General features: G+C 34.5%; 2 long non-coding RNA genes across 2 annotated transcripts in view; one reads left to right on the top strand and one right to left on the bottom strand.

The window, feature by feature from the left end:
• The window catches only part of LOC140699347 (uncharacterized), a 300,931-nt gene that overhangs the window by 253,167 nt on the left and 23,643 nt on the right, over nucleotides 1-24,121 (bottom strand). The gene's annotated exons all lie outside the window — the stretch shown is intronic.
• Nucleotides 8,569-24,121, top strand: part of LOC140699348 (uncharacterized) — a 37,058-nt gene continuing 21,505 nt past the window's right edge. Inside the window, exon 1 of the long non-coding RNA XR_012077461.1 lies at nucleotides 8,569-8,926. This is a non-coding gene — a long non-coding RNA (uncharacterized lncRNA). The remainder of the gene's footprint in view (nucleotides 8,927-24,121) is intronic.

Genomic DNA, 24,121 nt, shown 5'->3' on the forward strand with positions numbered 1-24,121 from the left:
AAATTCTAGTTTCACGTGCTTAGAATTCAGGGAAGTAGATATAAAATCCTTGTATTTTGGGAAAAGTCACTGAGGCTGATTAAGCTCCAAGAAAGACTATCCCATCTTTGCCTGGATTAGGGTACTTTTGAGTATCAACTTTTGTTTTACTTTGTTTTATTTTAGCTTATGAGTATACTGGGCATATTTTTTATCTCACCAAATGTTGTTTTGAAAAATGATTTATATTGGCTAAATATTATCCCATTCTTGTGCCTTTATCTTATATAACCATTCCCTCATAGCTAGACATTTAGGTCATAAATTTTTCTTTTTTAAGAAATAATTTGGATGACCATCCTTACAGCAAACTAGTTGTGCACATTCATGACTTTTCCCTTAGAAAATGAATAGATGATCTTAATGTAGCTTTTAATTCTGAGTGTTTATGAAAAGAAATAAAAGACACAAAACAATAAAATTGGCCATAATTGAGAACAGATAGTAATTTAAAACACAATGCTACCCTTTCCCCCTAATCATTATTTCTCTTTCACCTGCTTCCTGACACAAGTACTACATACCTTAAAATAAAAAACAAATTTGAAAGAGCTGAATTTTAAAAGTTCTGAATTATATATCCTACAAACTGGAGTTAAACTTTGTAATAATGACCCTGAAATACTTTTAGTCAGTTTAGTCAAGTTATTTTAAAAACTTCATTGTACATTATAGTCATCTGTGTACTTACTTAAAATCTAAATTCCTGAGTTCCAAATCCCTGATATTCTGTACATTCTTACAGAACTACTGGCTTAAGACCTGACTGTACTGGAGACCTGATCTATATAAATATGAAACAAAATAATTTAGGTAAAATTTCCTAAATAATTATAGGCCACACACTAGCCTCAGTATTCTCAAAACTGATTCTGATAATTATAGATTCATCACCCTGTTGTTTCATCTCCAGATCCCTAACACAGGGGTCCTTCCTATATCCTTTTCTTCCCCTTTTTTCCTCCCATTTTGCAGAAGTTGCCTTCATCTCTATCACTCTTTGTCATGTGCAATTTTCAAGCCTTATCATGGCAATAAAAACGCTTAAAATATGCAGATTTTTCTTTTAAATTAAAGTTCTTTGTTAAGAGATCTTCAAGATACAAATTCAAAGAAATGGTACAGCTGGTGATTTTATACTTTGGACAGATTACTTGGAACAGATGATTTGGAGCAGGTTGGTATTCAGATCACATCATGAAGAGAAGACAAACTTTGCAAAAGCAAAAATGTTCCAGAACCTTAGAGCTGGAAAAATAAATGATTCTTAGGACTTACTTTGGTCAGTGGTCCATGATTTCCAAAATCACCTGGGTCCAGGTGCTCAAATGCTCTAGCACTCACTCTCCATTTCTCCTTCAGGAGATATCTGGAGATAGCGATATCCAGTTTTACCAATTAAATATTATTTTCCCAATTCGCTAATAAGAAAGCTAAGGTTAGAGGGTTCAAGTGATTCCCCAAGTTCACAAACTAGTAAGTAGCAGAGTCAGACCTGGAGCTCGGCCATTCTGATTCCAGAGCCGGAACTCAGAAACTCTACTCCCTACATGCTCCAACCTGGGCTCTTCAACAATTACATGATGCGCCAGAACTCAATTTCTTAGTGCCAGTCAAAATTAAATACACGAATTTAAAATCTATTATTTATTGTTGTCCTGTTAAAACAAGTGTAAACTGGTGAAAATTAGTTGACAATTTAACATCTATGTCTTAGATATTTTTTCATTATTTAAAAAAAAATCTAAAATAAATTACATTGAGAAACCAACATTTGAAATGAAAAATAAGACTCAATCATTGTCAGTACTGTATGCAAAGTGCTATTTACCGTTATCTATATGCTAGAAAAATTTGGAGTTGAGAAACAAGAAAATAAAAGACTTTGGGGATTTTTTAGAACAACCAAGACATCCCCATCAGCTACAATCTGATTACTGATGCTCCAAGATATTATTTTAGTATCTTTCTTCATTGTTATATTAAAATTGATATCACCCTAATAATATAAACCTCCAATATTACAGTACCATAAAATAGAAGCTTCAAATGTTTTGAAATTAGTCAAAAAGCCAAGGCTTGTCTTACCATTTACTTCTAATTCAGTAAGAGGAATTAATCTTAAGGAAAAATTTTAGTTAGCATTTACTATCCTCATTATCTACTTCTATCAATAATATTTATTAAACTTAGCTGAGCTTTATTCATTATTTAATTATTGTCTTTTATTCTGGGGGTTTTCTTGTTTCCCTAAGAATTAAATTAATTTAGTGTTCTTCTTCCATGATGTACAGATACATCCCAGAAAAGTATTTGTAATATCTAAAAAGTTAGTAGTAATTTCCTCTCTAGTTATTTTGTATCTATTTAAAAATACACTAGTGATGTAGTATGTCAGCAACTTTAAGAAAAATTCTCAGAAGTCAGTTCTATAAACATTATATCCCTTATTAAAAATCTAGCATCTGAAAGTTACAGTATCTTTTTTAAAAAATCAAGGTTGAATCACTAAAAAATAAATTTTAAGGAACTTTTGCATCAAGAAAGATGGGATAAGTTACTCTTCTCTTTTCCTTCTGATAAATACAATTTAAAAAATTAGACATTATATATAAAATAAATCTAAGGAGACACAGAGAGGTGGAGAGAAAAAGGCCAACTAGCTAGAAAACTCAGTGACCTAAGGAATAACACAGAACTCAGTTTCCTAGGTTTTCTTTTTATTTCATATATTTTAGAAAGGGTGCTGGAGAAAATAACACCCTTGAAATGCAAATGGGTACAAAAAAAAAAAATCCCTCCAAAAAAGGCCAGACGCTCTGAGACAAAGGATCAGGAGAGGGCAGTCTAGCAAGATAGGAAGTTTTCAGACAAATAACTTCTATTCTTTGGCCAAACATCACAGAACAAACAGGGGTTACAACCAACAGCCAAGACCAAGTAGGAATCTAGATTCTATCCTTTCAAGGCTGCAATAAGATGCTTCCACCTCCAGTGGCATCAGAGAAGATCTAACAGAGAGATTTAAATTCACTTAACATTTAATTCATCCACAAGGAGGCATAAAAACCTAAAGAAATGAAAAACAGGAAACAAAAAAGATAATGGCAGATTTAAAACCTAGCAAATCAATACTTAACATTAAATGTAAATGATTTAAGTACACCAATTAAACAACAAACATTGCAGAGCGTATTGAAAAACATGACCCAGCTATATGCTATCTACAGAAAACTCACATCAAATGTAATCATATAGGCAAGTTGAAAGAAAGACAATAGAAAAATATATATCATGCAAATGTTGATTTTAAAAAAAGCAATAGTGACTAGATTAATATCAGATACATAAGGTGTCAGAATGAAAAGAAAAAAAAAAAAACCCAGAAATAGGAACATAATGACATAGTGATAAAAGTTTTATTCACCAAGAATACATAGCAATGCTAAATGCATTTACACCAAACATCAGAGCTGTATTACCTATGAAGCAAAATTAATAGAACAGAAAGGAGAAATAGACAAACTCACAAATCAACATCCTTCTTTAAACAACTGATAGAAAACTAGACAAAAATCAGCAAGGATATAGCAGAACTCAACAACATCATCAATCAACAGGATCTTATCAATAATTATAGAACACTCCACCCTAGAACAACAAAATGTGTATACAGTTGTCCCTAGATAGCTGAGGGTTACTGGTTCCAGGACCATCCACAGATACCAAATTCCAAGAATGCTGGAGCCCCGTTATAAAAAGGTGTAGTATTTGCATGTAACCTGCATATCTTCCCTCATACTTCAAAATATCTCTAGATTACTCACAATACAATGTAAATACTATGTAAACTGTTGTAAATACAATGTAAAGATATGTAGATATTTGTAAATACAAAGTAAATACCATGTAAATAGCTGCTAGTATGAGGAAAATTGAAGTTTTGCTTTTTGGAACTTCATGGAGTTTTAAAACATATTTTCTGTCCAAGGTTGGTTGAATCTACTGATGTGAAACCTGCAGATATGGAGGGCCAACTATACTTTTCAAAAACCTGCAAAACATATACCAAGATAGTCCATATCCTGGGTCATAAAACAAACCTTAACATTAAAAAAAAAAAACTTGAAATCATACAGCGTGTGTTATTTGACTACAATGAAACAAATTAAAAATCAGTAACTGAAGAATAACAGGAAAATCTCCCAATGCTTGGCAAAAACAAATATTAAAAATTAGGTAAATATGTTCATGTCTATTACTGTTTGCTGTTGTTATGTTTAAGAAGTTCTAAAAATATTTAATTTAAAACAATAGTGCATTTATCCTTATATGATAAATTTATCTATTCATATCATTACATTAATTAGCAAATTTGTCACTTTCATCTATGGCCATTAAAATATATAACTATATATTTTATCAAAGTCATCTAAGTAATATACAAGGAGTACCTACTATGTGTTAAGTACTATTTTAGATGCTTAGAATACAGCAGTGGGGAATATTAAAAAAGGGAAATCACTGCTGTTGAGGGGCTTACATTCCAGTGAAGATAAAGTGACTAATTAATTGATTGATTGATTGATTAATTAACTAATGAAATGGTAAGACAGACGATGATAGTAACACAGGAAAAATTTAAAATAGAGCAGAATAACTGCTATTGAGAGTAGAGGGCAGCAGGGGATAGAAGTGAAGAGACAGATTACAGTGTTAAAGTAAACGTGGTCATGATAGACTTCCCTGAGGTGGTAAAATCTGAGCAAAAACTTGAGTGAGGTGTATTAATTAGCAAGCAGTTTATGAAGGATGAGTATTCCAAACAGGGGCAACAGCAAGAGCCAAGTACCTGTACCAGGTGAAAGTGTGCAGGCAGGTAGGCAGCACAGGGGGCAGAATAGAGGGGCTGGAATGAGTCAGAGGAGAAGACGAGGTCAGGAAGGCAGTGCGATGTTTCAGGCCTTCCTGGCCTTTGAAAAGACATTGGCTTTTACTCTGAGGTCAAAGGGAAGCCATCACAAAGTACCCGGGCAGAAGACTAACGTCATCTAAATGACACTTGAAAAGACTCACTCTCATGAGAGTAGAAACAAGGAACAAGTCAGGAGCTCCTGCAGTAATCTAGCCTGGGGATAATGGTGGCAGGGACCAGCATGAGGACCCTGAGATAGTATGTGCTCACTTTGTGGAATTTTGGAAAAATACCAAAACAGATATATATGAAAATATAATGAAATTATGAATTCTCTAAAAAAAATATGATAGTTTTACTTTGCTGTGAGCAAGATGCAGAGCAGTGGGCCTCTGAAACTGACTTCTAATTCTAGGTCTAATTATCTGTGCAAATTTAATGTCTATATACTTCATTTGCATAATCAGTTAAATGATAATTTCTCCTAAGGAGTTTCTAAATTCCCTTGAAGCTTTGAGAGTTACAAAATAGGTCATTATTCTGAGTGAGCCAAAATTAAATTTAGTTAGAATAGATGCTCTCAGGCAACTCTGTAATTTTTCATTCTTTTAGTATTCATTTATAGCATAGTACATAGCAGACTATGAGCCACTGGGAAATGAAGTGAGGAAAATATACAGAAAATATTGGCCTTCTTTTCATAGTACTAGACTTTACCATTACCCTGTTTTGAAAAGATAGTGGTCTTTCAACTTTTTTGTTGGTCTGCTGTAAAATTATGATTTATTTCTGGTTTGCTATCTCCATTTGCAGTGTTATAAAATGTTTCTCAAAACATTATGGTCAACATGGACTAGAACTGAAAGATTTAACTGCTAAATAACAAGGTTTTAGTGAAACTAGAAAAATGTATGAAGCACTAATTTTGTCACATTAGCTTCTGGGCATTCTCATGTTTTCTTGGTTATATGAGATCTGTTTAACTGAACAAGCCGAATGTAACTAAAGTGGATTATCACTCAACAAATATCTTTTGAATCCTTACTATGTATCAGACATAGTCCTAATCAATAGGGAAACTATGCTGAGTTGTGACAGCTTCTCTTAAGAATCTCACTGTGTGATCACTTCTCGGCCTTTTGGTAAAGATCAAGTGAAGAATTTCACTGTGTGATCAGGAAGACAGTTTAATACACATCTAAATACAACGTCTGTGACTAAGTGCTGCTATGAGAGGCAGAATAATGAAAGTGGGCTTCACCACTTAGATGTGACAGTGTGCTATCTATGCAACTCCTCAAAGCCTCAAAATCTTCACCTAAAAGTAAATTCTTTTAAGATTGCATGAGAGTACTCCATGCATGGACCATAATAAGTGCTCAATAAAACTGATTATTGTTATTATTCTTATGAAAGTTGTATCATTATTGTAACAGAAATTCAAGATCAACTGTCTAGGAAAGTACAGAAGCAGAAGCATTGCCCACTTCAGTGTCTAGAGATTACATTATCATTGGGCAACAAACTCTAAAGGAGGCAGAGTAGGTTGAGAGACAGTGTTTAGAATCAAGTAAAGCAGAGTTCAGATCTCACCCTGGCCATAGGTTGTGTGACACTGGCGACTTACTAAACTTTTCAGAGACTTAGTTTTCCCTATATAAATGCAGACAATCTGCCTTGCAATGTTTAGGGAGATAAAAGAGAAGATAATACCTAAAGTGCATAGTACAGAGCCCAGCATATGAAGAGTTTATAAAAGGTAGCAAATATGACAATGATGATGAAAGTAGGTAAGGCATAAATAAGGACTCCAAAGTTCTAATTCAAGTTAAGTAATAATTCTTTTACTTCTAGATGAATTAAATCTTAAATCAGTATTAAGTTGCTTTACAGGCTCATTTTTTCCTCAAAGTCTCCATTCTTATTCAGACTCCACCATCACTGAGAGTCACTGTTAAGTCTCACTCCACTTAGGAAGGAAGGGTCACTGAAGAACAAAATAAGAACAAAATCCCTGCATCTTCTCTGTTATTGGCACAGTCAGCTTCTTTTAACCTCATGTCATATATAGTTTTACTTGTTGCATTTTAAAGTTAGAAGTTAAATTCTTATCATTTGTCTCCATGTTCAAGTATTAAGATTGTCACATTGCCACAGCTCTGGGAGGAAGGGGCCCTTGGGTTATTGTAAAACTAGAAGGTTATGATGTACAGTTTACACTAATGAAGGTAGGCTTCCAGTCAGGAAGTGGAGTCACTCCCTGTGGTGAGGCCGTTAAGTAGCCAGGAATGAGACTTGTCTATAATTAGAGAGGCATTAGGCGTTAGTGATCCCAGTGACTAGGGAGCCTGTGCCCAATGGGCTAGTCAGACTGGCTGGCTACCCACCCAAAGCTATTTCCTCCATCATTCAAAGTCAGAAGCAATGTAATGAGGGGTGGGCTAACACATTTCATTGAGCTGAAATTACGCAGTCAAAAATATAATGTTTCTGAAAAATAGACTTGAAAACTGCTTACATTTAGAACAAAACTATAGCAAAACAATCCAAAAATCCAGTAAAGCAGCAGATTGAAAGGTGAAACAAGGCAAAAACAAATCTCAAAACTATGAGTAGCAAATCATAGAGTATTATCACTCTATTATTCAACTTAATCATTCCTAGGATCTGAAAATAGAAGAACCAAAAAAACTGGTAAGTCATTACATTTTTATGGAATATATATTCATTTAAAAATGCAGAAAGTGTTCATTGTCAGGGATCCTTGTGTAATCAGTAAGGCTGACAAGCTCAGAATATTTTGAAAAAATGAGCTCTGGAAAATATGGCAGAAATACTAGTTTACCTTTCAGTGTTTTACAGATGTAAAAAGTCAAAGCTGAGAAGGAACAGGAGAATGAATATAACCACAGTTATTATGGGTTAAAATGTATTCTGTACATTTTGGCTTTATTTAATTTCCCATTATTTGCTTTATTTGACCATCAGTCCAGTTCAATAAAGCAGTGACTTACCATTACTCACATCCTATACATGAGAAAACTAAGTAACAGAGAGGATGAGTAAGTTACAAGTGTCCATCTTTGGAAGCAGCTGCCTCTGAAACTGTGCTCCTAATAACTACACAGTACATGCCTTGCCTAATAATTCATAGCTACTGGCATTGGTAGCGCCAGGATTAGGATTTAGATTCTATGATGTCAGGCCTTGCATTCCATTCCAGTAGGCTAGGCTGCAATCCTGTAAGTGTTAAATACACTTCTGCGGCTGCTTGCAGTTGTGAAAATTCAATAACAGTAAAAAGGAAAATTCCTTGTAAGAATTGACTTCATCTAGCATCTGTCCACTGGGTACTCTAGTAATGTATTTATTTTCTCATTCAATATTTTATCTGTTTTATTCATTGCTTTATTGATCCTCACTGCCTAAAACTGTGCCTGGAATGCAGGAAGTACTTAATAAACAGTTGTTAAAATGAGCAACTTTATTATGCGTCTATAATGCGCTGCTATACATCACTTGAGGGGCTAGGACAATGGTAAAGAAATACAGGTTCTTGCAATGTGGCATTTTTCCTAATGGTTGAGAGAGCACACAAATACCTAGATAACCTTTAAAACAAGACTCTGAAGAAAATAAAACAGGATAATGTGACAGAGTGTGATCGTTGTTGGGGAGCATTTTGGGAGAGTTCTTTTTGAAGTAACTTTTGAGCTGAACCCTGAATAGGAAGAAGAACACGGCCATATAAAGATCCGTGGGACAGGAATTCCAGGTAGGGAGGACATCAAATGCAAATGCTCTAAGGCAGAAATAGTTGTGGTGCTTTTGAGGAAGAGAGAGAAGAATGGCTTGAGCTGAGAGAATGCTGGGACGGTAATTCGAACGGAGCTAGAAGGTGTAAGCAGAGCATGGAAGCCAGTGGTCCCTGGGGCACTTTGAAAATACTGATGCCTTTTGAAGATTCCACATGTAAGTCAGATCACACAGTATTTATCTTTGTCTAACTTATTTTACTTAGCACCATGCCCTAAAGATCCAACCATGCTGTAAAGGGCAGGATTTTCTTCTTTTTTGGAAGGAGATGTTGGTCAAAGGGTACAAACTTGCAATTGTAAGATGAATAAGTTCCTGGGATGTAATGTACAACGTGGTTGCTATAGTAAACAATACTGTATTATATACTTGAAATTTTTTAAGAGAATATATATCTTAATGTTCTCACCACCCATACAAAAAGGTAACCATGTGAGGTGATGCATTAATTAACCTTACTGTGGTGATCATCTCATGATACAGATGTATATCAAGTTATCATGTGGTCCACCTTAAATGCACACAATATTGCTATCATTGGGTGATAATATATTACATTACTGTATACTGACGTATATCAATGTTAATGATAGCTCAATAAGGCTAAAAAAAAAAATACTGATGTCTCCCTGACTCCTGCAACACTGATAAAATAGTTTTAGGGTCTTGAACACAAACTACTTCTAATTATTTGAAGTTAAAATTACAGATACCTAGAGTTGAAAATCATTGATAAGAGTGGTTGTAGGCTATAGGAAGTACTTAGAGTTTGATAGAGGTTAAAGGGAAAGAAGCAGAGCAAAGACTTATTCCTCAGATGTCTACCAATTCATTCTCAATGTGGTCAATAAGCTTAATGAGACAAAAAAAAAGATGCAATCTCTGATTTACTGCAAATCACTTCTTAATTACTAAAGACTGTTAATTTCTATATTCATCAATGATATTGTCCTTGGAGCATTATTACTTTTATTTATAATTTAAAATTTTGGATTTATAATTAACCAAAGTTTATCTAAACTGAGCTGTGCAAAAGAGTATTTTTAAAGATGTTTTGTAATTTGGGAGCCATTCACACAAGAAAAACTTGTTGGAGAACTGTCTAATTCATGAATTTGGCAATTAAAGCTGGACAAGACAGGTAACTTAGGCTAATTATTGTCCATTTCTTGCTGAATATATGTGTGTTTGACAGAATAACGTCCATCAGCTTCTCATTTTCTCCACTGGAGCATAGTCTTTTCCTCTTTATTTTAATGTTTTTCATTGTTGCTTGTAACTATGATATTATGTTTCTGTTGATTCAATTTTAAAAATCCTACTTCATTAGACTACAAGAAAAGAAAGCACCTTCAAATATTTAGATTAAAGCATCCTATGTAGTACCAGTCTGATTGTCAATTATAGTGAACTTTGTTATGAGGAAACAGAGCTCAACAGTAAAACCGCAGAAGATGTCAATCCCCCAGCCTCTCCTTAAGTGGGTGTGGTTTCCTTTGGGGCCATCATAATAGACTTGTCAGCCAATCCTCCCAACTGCTGATGCTGCTGATACAGCTCACCCATCACAATTTATTTCACAGTCCTGTTTCATCAGAGACAAAGAATTTTGATTTACTGCTAATTGGAATAGCCATGTTTCCCCAGACACAGGCAACATTTTGAGTGATGATGTAACCAAAAACCAGGTTTTTGTGATAAGTCAGTATGATTTAATGGACGAGAGAAGGCATTATTTTCTCTGTGAAACATATACTATCACTTCTGTATCAGACAGAAAGATTGAAAGCACTGAAGTTAATTTTATTAAATTATAAAGATCGAGAGACAGGAAATTATTTCAGATTGCTAAGTAAATCTGAGAAGGTTTGTATACAAAAAAATTGTGGACTTCTGTTTCAGTGTCAGACAATTTGTAAACAAACAGGTATAGAATTGCTATCACTCCTTAGAAAGTGTATTTGCTTGTTTGGCTGGGAATTGAACCAGACATTACAAGTTGGTTACAAATATGGATTCATTTGGGTAAAAACAAAAGTCATGGGATGTGAATTGTGTAGTTCCCAAGCATAGGCATTTTAGTGTAGGCCACAAGGAGAGCAACTCAACAACCTTTCAAGTGTCTAAGTATAAAAGGCAAAAATTTTGTGGTTACAAATGCTCTCAGCCATTGTATTTATATCACTCAAAATTCCTAAGGTTACAGGCTGCTGTTTTTAGATATCCTCAATTTTAGTGCTACCAATTTTATCTAATGCTTTGGTTTATTCGAGGAGGGGGAGTGGACTGGGAAGAGGAATATTATGTTCCAATTGTTATAATCAGAAAACAAAAATGAGCATGTCTTAAGATTACTTTATTAAATATGTGCTAGAGAAGTACTGCATTTAATGCTACAAAAAAAATCTGTATCTGTTGGGGTTATAGGCTCAAGACAAAAAAAAAATCAGCACTGCATTTTGAGATGTGACAGTGAAATAGGCTGTTTACTCTCTGAAGACACAATCTATTCTACCATGAAGCACACAGGAGCCTTTAAATAATTAAATCTGTAACACTTAATAATTAGGACTCAAGCTTCTATTTCACAGTGTATCCACTGTCAAAAGTTTACTAAGCATTAACTGGTACAAAATTTTTTTATATGCGTATATGACACAGCCCCTCCCTAAGAAAAACTAAACAAGTATATAGCACTAGTTAGAAAATAAGTGTCATAAAGATATTTCAAAGTTTGGTGGAAGTTCAAAAAAGGAAGGATGTGTCAAGGGTTTTTTGTTTGCTTGTTTTTTTTTGTTGTTGTTGTTTTTATTTTTGCTTTTTAAGTACTGAACTAAATAGCCAAAGAGTATGGCTGATAATAAAGTCACATATTTTTGTAAATTACCGAATAAGCCTATTTTTTATAGATTAGAGATCATTGAGATTTGTTCCATTGCAGACATGGAGCAATTTTTAGTTAAGGCTGTTTTTTTTCTCTGATAGAGTAAATACAGCATTCAAAAATATCTAACTTGCTAAATAAGATGGAAAAATCTCTGACATTGAGATTTGCCAGTCTCAAATGTTTTCACCAAAATACCTATAATTAGAACCCAGAATAGAAGAAACTTCTGCTCCTGAAGCATCTGACTGTTTGGCCTGAAACCTGGCTCTCAAGACAATTTCTTGGGGGGTCATATTTTTAAAACTGTATATAGATTTTTTATGATATTCTATAATGTATTTGTTCATCTCAATATATCTTCCATCAAGTGATAGTGTAAAATTGACACTCAGAAAAGATGGTGAAGATGTACCATGTTAGACCTGGTATACCTTTCAGCCCAGAAGAAAACAGTTCTTAGAAAGGTGTGCATCCCTTGTTGTAAAGCAACTTATTAAAGAAAGTGACTGATACAACTGTTTTTCCAAAAAAAAAAAAAAAAAGTAATGCACTCTATAAAATTAAGATTACTTTTACAGCATTTGTTGAAAGAAAAAAAAAGTATTCAGATTGCCTATTTAAAAGTCAATCCCAGACTAGAAACTGAAGGATTCTAACTGGTAACTAAACCCACACTCGTTATATGACTTTGAACAAGCCAAGCCGGCTGTGGCCATGATTATGTATACAAACCGCCTACGTGGAGTGTCATGCCAAGGTCAATGTGTTTATGCCAGCCAATTTTGTTATACATGCAGAACTCCACACAATTGTTCTGGGCATGGCAGTTGGAGCAGATACCAGCACAACTGTAATGAACACATTGCCAGAAACAGGCTGATTATCTAGGCAATGTAGAGTTGAGGCAATTATGACAATGAATCAAGTAAACAAACATCTTTGTCACAAAGAATGATAGTTTGGCTGAATGATGCAATTGATCATATAATTGAAATAATTGTTGAAATATCCAATATAGATTGTTTTACAAACAGGACATTCCTCTCAACTAACATGTATTTTTCCATTAAAACAATTTATGATAGTGAAGCCTAGGGGATACTACATCAATTCACCAATAAATTTTAAGTTCTCAATAAATCAGTAGGCAAGAGCAACTGAAATTTTAAAAAGCAAGACAACCTTAAAAATTACTGCAAAGGAGTAGTCACACATTAACAAATATGACTCATAGTAATGTAATATAATGTTCATATAAGATTTGAATTCTTAAAAGAAAGACATTTAAGCCTATTGGTATATTTACTCAGTAAGATAAATGCATTTATCTTATTTACTTAGTTTTCAACCTATACTTTAACACATTTTAGTTTTCCCTAAAAATATGATGCAACCCAAAAACTCCTGGGGAGCACCAGTCTATAGAACCGGACACATAAATTCTAATCTTAGCCAACAATAATTCTGTATACATCCATTGGTCCTCTATGAAGACATGAGGTGTGAGGTTGTACCTTCATAGTGTCAAATAAATGGAAGGACTGGCCAATTTAGTAAAGAAAAAAAATTAGACAAATAAATATGCAATTGCTTTCTTCACTTTTCTGTCTGTTGTAACATCAAAATATCCTCCTGATAAAATATATTCAAAAACATGACATCCATGGAAATTGATACTATTAGTATTAGAATTTTTAAAGTTTTAATGAAATCAAATGCAAGTAAAATATGTTAATAAGTGAAAATTCTAGTAAAATATATAATGCCATGTAAAACTTATACAAATGTTATTTTAAAATTTTCCATCCTCACTGGAGTATTTAAAGGACTAATATCTAGATGTTTTGAATGACTTTCCAAAGCAAATGTTTCTAGTGAATATCAGAGATCATTAGAACCCTGGTTCCAAAAATTCTTCGTACATTGTGTAAAAACATTGACTAAAAGTGGTTTATATACATAATACATAATTATATATAAAATTAATAGAGTGACCATATAATTTGTCATCAAACTAGGACACTTTTGGCAATGTAGGATGCTATTAAAAATTAATCAGGATATGAAGAATAAATTGAGATTACCCAGGGCTAACAGAGACACTTGTTCCTCTTGGGAAGGGTCATAGCAGCTTCATGTACAGACAGTAAGGAAGGAAATTACCAGTTTCTTCATAATCACAGAGTTTGTGAGATTTCACAAACCGAAATATATTCTCTGCTTTATCTCATTTAAGGGCAGAGAGTGTATACCAGATATGCTCTGGGGATAGATGGTTCCATGTGATGCAAATTGAATGTAGGGGCCACAAAGATAAAGTTTAACCTAAGAAAATTAGAGTTGAAAGTCTAAGAACAAGGAAAGACCAAGGGAAGCAAGCTGATTGATAACAGCTTTGTTAAATTTCTAAATCATTTGACAAAGTTCTTGGAACTAATTTTTAACAGAATTTTTGAATAAAATCAAATTAAAACCGTAGATTAATTTTGCAGATTCAGTTATGACTAAGTCTACTACTTTTCAATAGATTTGGATTCATACTTTAGGATAATTTATGTGTTTTTCATTTTCTAAATGATAAACTAGAACTTTTTCTTATTAGGTTTATTATGACTCATCAGAAAAACAAATTCTACAAAGTTATTTTACTCATTTATTTATATGGTATTTTAACCCCAAAGTTGTAATTCCTGTATTTGTTAAAAGGGTAACAGGAGTAGAAATTTTCCTTATTTCTTCTCTCATTCAATAAGTATTCACCATAGTGCTTCTCAAACATTAGCAGAAATAAGAATTACCTGGAGGACTTATAAAGACACAAATTGTTATACCCTGTCCCCAGCATTTCAGATTCAGTTGGACTATGGTAGGACCCAAGAACTGGCATTGCTAACATGTTTCTAAAAGTTTCCCAGGTTAATCTGACACTGCTGGTCTGGGCACCACACTTTGAGAAACACCAATACATTGAACATACAGTATTTGCCAAGAGCTGTGTGCTAGGGATATAGTAGCAAACAACAAAACAGACAAAAATTCCTGCCCTCATGGATCTGATGTTCCAGTGAAGGGAGATATACAATAAATACATAACTAAAATATATAGCATGTTAGATAGTGCTAAGTGCTATGAAGGAAAACTGAACAGGAAATGGGGCATATGATGAAGTGGTGAGAGGAGTATGATGAAGAGGGTGATCACGGGAGGCCTTAGTAAGAAGGCAACATTTGACTAAAGACCTTAAAGAGCTGAAGAGTGAGTCAGAAATATATGAAGGAGCCTTAGTTCAAATGCCCTATGGCTGAAGCGCACTGGCAAAGTTTAAAGAACATGAGGAAGACCAGCATGGCTGGAGTTAAGTGAACTATCGCAGGGAGAGCAGAAGGAAACAAGGAGGAGAGGCAATGGGAAGATAAGAATAGGTAAAGCCTTATATATCACTGAGAGGTCATTGGCTTTTATTCTGAGTGACAGGAGAAGCCATGGGTAAAACTGCAGCAGGGAAATAGCATTATCTGATTTGCATTTTAAAGAGATCAATGGAGCTACTAGGTTGAAAATAGTCTGGGGTTCAAGAAATAGTTGTAGGCTGAATACATAAATTTGGGAGTTGCCAATCTATTGGTGGTATTCAAAATTGTGAAACTCAGGAGATTACTAAAGAACAGAGTGTATCTGGAGAAGAGAAATAGTCCAATAACTGGCCCTGGGGAAATTCAACTTTTGAGGTCAGAGAGATAAAATAAGAGCCCAGAAGAGAGGCAGAGAAGGCATAGCCATGAACTAGGATGGAAATCAGCAGAGACTGGATTCACTGGAAACCAAGTGAAGAAAGTGAATCACCAAGGAGTTCACTGCTAATAGATCAAGTAAGATGAGCAATGAAAAGTAACCCTTCACATAAGCACATGGAGTTTAATAATGGTGTTGACAAGAGTTGCTTCAGTGGAGTGGTGGAGATTGAATGCTTGGCTGGAGTATTTTCAAGTAAGAATGAGAGGAGAGCTATGAGAGAGAAAGAGAGAGAGAGAGCATAGGTGACTCATTTGAAGAGGTTTACTGTTAGAGAAAGAGATATGGGTGGTAACTGGAATAGAAAGTTAGATCAAAGGGAGAGTTTTTGCTTTTCTAGGATGGGATAAAGTATTAAAAATTTGTAGACTGATGGTTATGATCCAGTAGAGGTAGGAAAACTGATGATGTAGAGAAATAGGGGCTAAAACTGGAGTAACATACTTGAGGAGGAGGGAAGGGCTGATCTTCTGCCCACATAGAAGGTTCAACTTCATATTGAAATGTGGAGAGTTCATTCATAGTAATAGAAAGACAGAGTATGTGAGTACAGATGCAGGTTAATGGGACATTTCAGTGGAAGAGGTAAGGTCACCAACTGAGAAACAGCATAACAAAGAGGTGTTGGAGGTTTGAAGGGAGATGAGAATGTTTAAATATTCTCCAGTTGTAAGAGAGAAAGAGAGGAGAGAGAAGAAAAAGAATGAGAGACTGAAATTGGGTGGATTAAGAAATGTAGTGCTAGCAGTACAATCTGATATTTTGAAATTAGTATTTCATTTAAAATTTCTTGGGTGTTTTTCCAAGTATTTGTAGCACTACTAATCAGAGTCACATACACCTTCCCAAGATCTCACTTATTAGAAACTTCTACTAAAAAAAAAAGAAATGAACATAAAGGTCATTTGTTTGACCTGTTAATTAATCTGCTTATACAGAAATGATCTAAGCAGGGTTTCAGGATAAATTCAGATAAAATATGCTAGTGAATTCTTGCTTTGTGAGATTTAATATATATATGTGGTGGATAACTAATATATATAGATATAGATATCTTTGCTGTCTTTTAAAAACTTCAGCATGTAACTGTTTCTCAGTTGAGGTGAAAAGCTATTCATTAGGCAGAAATTTTATGTGCTGTGGCCAGTCAGACCTCCTGTCTATCAAGTCTCAACTGTTTTATCAGGAAAACACTAGTGTTCCATGAACTCTTCATACATGTGTGACCTAACTTTGATCAATATGCAATTTTTTTCTACAACAAAAATTTATAGTACTAAGATAAAGTCTGTCAGGAGCAACGTTCCCCTGAGGGTAATAAGGGACAGGTACAACTTGCTGTAATAGATAAAAAGAGTAGTGTGACCCTAAACATGAAGCACAGAAACATGTGAAAACTTGCCTGTTCAGTGTGTAAGACAGGCTAGTCAGGGTGGTAAGAGATGTTATCAGTCAGCAATATAGCTCTGAAAAACATCTAAGGAAATACAATGATAATTCCAGATGCTTTTATGGACACTGAGGATTTCTTATGTCTTTGTAAAGAATACTGCCTTTGTCTGAGACAGTTCTCTAGTCTGAGGTGCAGATTCGCATGTGAGATTAGATGGCAATCTTACTCATGCATGTGTTCCTTCTCTACATATCAGCTGAGACTTACTGTGCATAGCACTGGGGAAAGGACTCTGCAGGATGTAGGGGAAAAAAAAAAACCCTTAAAGATGTGGTTCTAGCCTTTGAGAGGCTTACAGTTCAGTCAAGAAATCATCTATACATGAAGTAACAATATTAAAACAAATCAAGATATTAAACTGTATTTAAGGTTCAAGAGACATGCAGATAATAAACATTTTCAGGGCAAGGGGAATCATCATAGGGGAGGTTGGTCTTCAACCATGCTGCTTCCTGATGGCAGGACCAGTAACACTCTGACTTTTGTTCTAAACCTGGATACCATTAGAATGATGCTGGAATCTTTTTAGAAATGCAGGGTCCTTAACTCCATCACATCCCTACTTTATGACTTTTGTGAACTTCAATGTCTTCCTTACACTTGGCTGCATAAGTTGTAAAAGGAGCTGCTCTACCAAGAAGCTTTTGTTTTCTCATTTCAGCTTAATCACTCAGATATTAATTTTTGCCCAGAAAAAAATGTGAAAGACATTATCAGCATTGTCAATATAGATGGATTCGTTGACTTATTTTTACCCAAGGACAGTGGGTTCCTGACCAAAATAAGTAAAATCCACATGACATAAAATAGAATTATGCTTTCTTATCTTTTGTTAGAATTACATTTTCACAAGTATTATGCTATATGAATCAATTACAATTATGGTACATGTTTCTATCAATTAGAAACTGGCAAAATCTCATTTATCTTTCAAAATTCTCCTCAAATGTCACCTTCTCAATGAAACCTCCCTTGAGTACCTCCTAAAAAGAATGATTTTTCCTTCCTCAGAAAGAGTAGTGTACCTATACATACACTAGCACCACATTGCCATCGTTAGCAAATACTGAGGTTAGATTTTAATTTATTGTTAGGCGCTGAATTGTATCCCCCCAAAATTCATATGTTGCAGCCCTAAACCCCAGAACCTCAGAACATGACTACATTTAGAGATACAGCCTTTGAAGAGGTAATTAAGTTAAAATGAGGCTGTTAGGGTGGGCCCTAATCCAGTCTGACTGGTGTCTTTACAAGAAGTAGAGATGAACACACAAGAGACATGCAGATAGACTTGCATGCCCAGGGGAAAGACTAAAGACGATCTGAGGACACAGCAGAAAGGCAACTATAAGCAAGCCAGGCAGACAGACTTCAGAATGAAACCAGCCCTGTCAAATACCTTGATCTTGGACTTCTAGCCTCCAGAACTGTGAGAAAATTAATGTCTCTGGTTTAAGCTATCCAGTCAGTGGTATTTTGTTATGGCAGCCTAACAAACAACTACACTTGTCTAACTGTCTTACTGAGGATGCATGCCTTAAGGGCATAAACTGTGTTTTACCTCTGGTGCCCAGTATGGTGTCTGAGACCTAATAAATGCCTAGTAAGTATTAGTTAAACTTATTTATTCTAGAGATAACAATTTTGGTCATGAAGAACAAAGAATAAATATTGTATACTTTCATTATGTATGTTACAAATAAAAATAAGTTATCAGAAGCTAAAATATATGTTTAATTTAGAAGGAATTTAAAAAACAAGAAAATATATAAAGAAGAAATATTTAAAAACCAGTTATAATCCCACACTTGGGAATGACCCTTTTCAGTATTTTATTATAGTGGCATAAATTCATTTTCATTTGAAATATATATATAGTGTACCTGTATTTTTTTCTGTATATCATTCTTTTTGCATCATTTGTTTTGTATCATTCTTTTTTATTAAACAATATGAGTAAGCATTTCCTGTATTATTAGATAATCTTTAACAATATGCCTCTTAATAGCTGCATACTATTCTATCATATTGATCTACTTAAATTTAGCCCCTATTTAGATGTTTTCTGATTTGGGAGATAATGCTACAGTGAGCCTCTTTGTATAAAAATCTCTATTCACATCTCTATTATGTCCTTATGATAAACACATTTAGCATTTGGCACATGTATACCCAGCAACTTTAATAACATACAAGGCTTGAGGCTGTATGGGAGGCAATTATGAATGTCTTTCAAAATAATGTGAATTTTATCCTGCAGATGACAGAGAATATTTGAGTAGCAGAGTGACATAATAAAAGTGATGTATTTCAGCGGAATTAATCTGGTGGCAGTATGTAAGGCAGATTGAATGGAAAAAGAACAGTTACAGTTTTATAATAATCTTGAGTGTGAAGTGATATGCATGTGGACTATGGTGGCAGCTTCCGTTGAAATAGAAGCTCAAGTGTGAGAAACATTTTAAAAGACAACACATGTTCATATTTTTTCTTCCACTGAAATCATTTCATAGATTTAACCCTAATTCTAAATTGTCAAGTAAAGTACTTATGATTTAGATAAATTATGAGAAATCAAATTGTCCCTCAGAGTTCTCAAAAGAGAACATAATATTCTCTTTTTAATCTGTATCATTCTACATTGAAATATTTTGGAAAGAGATCGATCCTTTCTCTTTTGTTGTACCCTGTAAATGCAGATGACTAAAACTTATTATACTCTAGTGAGAAGGAATGTGAAACAAATTGCCTACCATGAATGTCATTCCATCTATTTAAGCATATAATTGACTCCAGACAATGGGATATTCCTTTTGTCAGTAACTAATTTAAACTCTGCTTTCACATACAAACTATTTTTTCAAGGAAAATAAAAAGCAAAACATTTAATTCTGTTCTCAAAAGAGCCCATGATAAGATGAAATTGAACACTGATTTGTTTCTCTAGTATGTTTTTACCAGTAGATTTTGCCTAAAAGTCAGTTGAATGATAAAATAATTAGAAAAATTTCCCAATAACCCCTTGAGTAAGGGTGTGTGTGTGTGTGTACATTAGCTCTACTTATTTACAGTAGCTATATGTAAACTGCTTGAGAACATTTAGGTGTCAACTTGTGAAAAGTAATGTATTTGTTGAAATACCCCTTCTCATTATTCTACCTAATATTCCATTCCTTCCTGTAATGGAAATTTTCTCCTTAGTGTTTGGATACAGAGTAGATGCTCAGTTAGATTTGGGTGGATAGATGGATTGATTGATAAATGAAATAGAATCACAGTGTCAAATAATGTTTACATTATTTAAGAACTTTGCTATATAATGACAAAAAAGTGCTTTTTAAAAAGAAGTTCCCTCTCACCAGCCAAATACTCATTCTAGCTCACCTCTACCTGCACCAATTAATATTTTCCTTACTAAACCTTTGTAAATACGATATAGTCATCCACTCAATACAAGTGAGATTAAATATCTTCCATGTTCATTAGATTTATGTATTTTCTCTTTGTCCTGGTGTCCGTTCATTTCCTTGGTCCATTTATATGTAAAGCTACATACATTTCTTAAATAATTTGCACACACATTTTGTAAATAAGACTATTGAGGCAAATACTTTCTTCAGTTTGTCATTTACACTTTAGCATAAGTGACTTTTATATGCATAAATTTTTACATTTTTATATACTTGAAATCTTATATTTTTATACACTCAGAAATTCACTCCAGATACATGTTACCTTTCTCTCCCCATTATATGCTCTGGCTTCTTAGTCTTTCTGCATAGCTTTCAACAGGCCTGTTTCTAGTCCCTCTATGGCCTTTGCAGATGCTGTTACCTTTTCTGGCATCTTCTTCCTTCACATCTTCCTATCAACCCCTCCAAACCAGAAACCTCCTGCATGCCCTTCATACTTTTATAACTCAGTTTCCAAGGGGAAGGTCTAGCTCAGTGGTAGAGTGCCTATTTCTATTGTACTTTCTAAAGAGTCAAAAGCAAAAGTCAAATTATTAAGTTTTATTTACCTTTCAGGTAGCAACTTCATTTAATTCTCATAAGATTTTTCATGCGTTCTCTTTGGATAATTTAAGTCTACAAACATACTGTCTGGAAGTAATGGCTACTTTGTGTGTCATTCCAATAGTTTTATTTCTTAGTTTTGCTTCATGTGACTTAAGCCATTGGTTTGATGTTTTAGAACACCCTTTGGCGAAGTGGATTCTCCAGAAACAATTTCTATGATGTTAACATAAATTTTGAAGATAACAGGTAGCATGGTCAAATAAGTCTGTGTTACCTCGATTAAAGTTTGTCTCTTATTTGTATAGATGAGAACCTGAGACAGAGAGCAACTTGCCCAAAATCATACAACAGAACAGGGACCAGAAATTGAATCCTGATTCTTAAATAATTGAGTCTTATAAAATAAGCTACAAATAATCAATGAAAATGAAAGAAATTAAAACGACAAAAGAGATAAGTTGTGAAAAGCAAAAAAATATATATAAGTGGTTTATTTACAAGGGCCTTAAATCTCACTCCTTATACCTTATACTAGCTTCATTTATCTCGAGAAGAAAAGCATATTAATCAGTTGGGCTCCTTGGTATGTTAACTTCTTTATAACAATATTAAGGCAGATAAGCATATAAAAATTTATTAACAAAAGACAGACTACGTAGGACACATAAAAAGAAAGTGCTATGAGGATTAAAGGTGAGTGGGAGTGGAATGAGGGACACTATATCTACAAAGACAGGTATGAGTATTCAAGATTTAGAGATTTAGAAATAGCTTTTATATATATTAATATTTTATATATTCTGCCTTTTTTTCTTCTATAAACTTATCAAATGCCTGTGTGTTGCCTTCTGTCAATACAAAAAATAACAAAAATCAGTTCATCTCTTAAGAAGGCTTTAAGAATAACTTATGATACATGAAAGAACTGCCACAATAGATGTATATGAAAAGGTTCTAGTGGAACATAGGGAAGTCAAATGAGGCCATACCTGAGGTGCATTTATAAGACAAGTAACATTCTCAAGAAAGGAGAAGGTGAGTAAATCATTTGAGTCAGAAGTAGCAGCATAACAAGGTCAGAAAGGTACTAACAAAAAGCCAAGAACTCAGTCATAAGAAGTATAGTCATCATTTATGGAGCACGTACACCAAGCATTTCAAGTACGTTATCTCCTTTAATCTCATAACAGACTTTGAGGACTGAAATTTTCTAGTACCCTTATTTTAGATATAAGAAAACTGAAATTTCCAGGGGTTGAGTAATTTGTCCAAGGTCTTAAGTGATAATTTATGTAGCTGGATTCAGATTCAATTCTGTCTGACCACAAACTGCATGCTCTTAACCATTATGTCTATGTTAATAGCTACTCTGGTGCGGCTGGTGCACAGGAGACAGGACTGGTAGAAAAAAAAAATCACTGATGGTGAGTCTGAAAAGGAAATTTCAGAAAAGATCGTATATGGACATCTGTACCAAGTTAAAAAAAAAGTAAGCTTTTTATTCTCTGGGTAGGTAGCAAGAACAGTAACAGTAATAAAATTCAGATTATGATCATTTATGTAGCACTTATTAAATACCAAGGACTTTACTGAGATGGGCTGGGACTAAGGCGGGACCACAGAGGCTGTTAGGACACAGAATTTAAGGAAGCACTCCCCCTCAGTCACCTGGTCTTGGTACTGAGCACTTCACAAACAAGAGGATGTTAAAACCAAGTCTTGCTGTCTAGAAATTTAGACAAAATACTAAAGGACGAGACCAATATAACAGACAGCAAGTACTCCCACACCCTAGAGCAAAGTGATTTCAGGACAACGTAAGAAAGGGTGAGTAAAGCTGTTCTGATCCCAATCTTGATTACCCACCCCGCACCTATTCCATCAGGCTAACGAGTCTATGGGAGCATCCTTTTGAAGCCTATGCTGTAGCTGTCTCCTCAGGCACTCCCTCCACCCTTGGGAGAGAAGGGGGTGCTTTCTCCACCTTAGGCCTTTTGAGGCCTAAATATCATTTTGGCATATAGGCCCCTGGAGGTTAGGGCATAAAGATTCGCTAGATTTCCTGAGGGAGCAAAACAAAGAGAAATATAGGCACTGCAGTAAGGGAAACTGCATTTCTGCTGACAGCAAGATAAACACATAATTCAGAAAAATTACACAGAACTAGGAAACAATGCTAAAGAAGGACCCGAAGTCCTTTCTATGCTGCACTGAAACACTGTACAAATGGCTAGCCTCAGAATTATTTAATTATTTTGAGAGTGTTCTTTTGTCATTAGGGTCCAGAGTCTGTGAAATTACATATTCACCTGCATAGTTTGTTTAGGAAAGATACATACCATTTCTGTCTACTAGAAAACACAGACCCAGAGGTTATAGTTTTATTGATCTTGAAGAAATTGACTAGTTTTGTATCTAGCTTAGTAAATCTTTTCTAACATTTTTCTTTAGTATTTATAAATACTCAATTTCTCAAACGTTCTGAATTGGTTTTACCATTCTACTTGTTCCCCATTAACTCCCATGTGTTCACTTTACATGAAAGTCTTGTTGATTATGCTCTTAAAATTGTATTTCGATAGTTTGAACTTATCATGGACTAAATTGAGGCCAAATGAGAAAGAGAGAACCTGGACCATCTTGGAAGGGAACTCATTCAAGAAGGCCCCTGGGAGGGGTCAAGTGATTCATCAGAAAGTTGACTAGGAAAGCCTGAAGAATGGGAAGGAACTTGAAAATGACTGCCAGAAAAAGCATTCCCTGAATCAATGAAATTGCAGTTGGAAGTTTCTTGCAGAGAAATGTTTAAAGAATGTGCAAAACCACTAATGAAAAAGTCAGTTTTGCCAGCCTATAAGATTCTACTGCTCTTTGCTCAGTGATGGGACCAGCCATATTACAACAGTGCCAGTTACTTTGCCCTATTTTACCTTGGTCCCCTTTTCCCTTGGGTAAAATTCAGAGATTAGAAACCATGGTCACTGAATGTTTGCATCCCTTTCAAAATTTATATGTTGAAATCCTAGCCTCAAAGTGATGATATTAGCAGTGGGGGGAGGTCTTTGCAGGTGATTAGATTGTAAATGTTGAGTTCCTATAAATGAGATTAGTGTTCTTGTAAAAGAGACCTCAGAGAACTCTCTCTTCAATTCTACCACATGAGGACACAGCAAGAAGGCATCCATCTGTGAACCAGGAA

This window comes from Vicugna pacos, chromosome 11 (assembly GCF_048564905.1).
Source record: "Vicugna pacos chromosome 11, VicPac4, whole genome shotgun sequence".
Classification (NCBI taxonomy): domain Eukaryota; kingdom Metazoa; phylum Chordata; class Mammalia; order Artiodactyla; family Camelidae; genus Vicugna; species Vicugna pacos.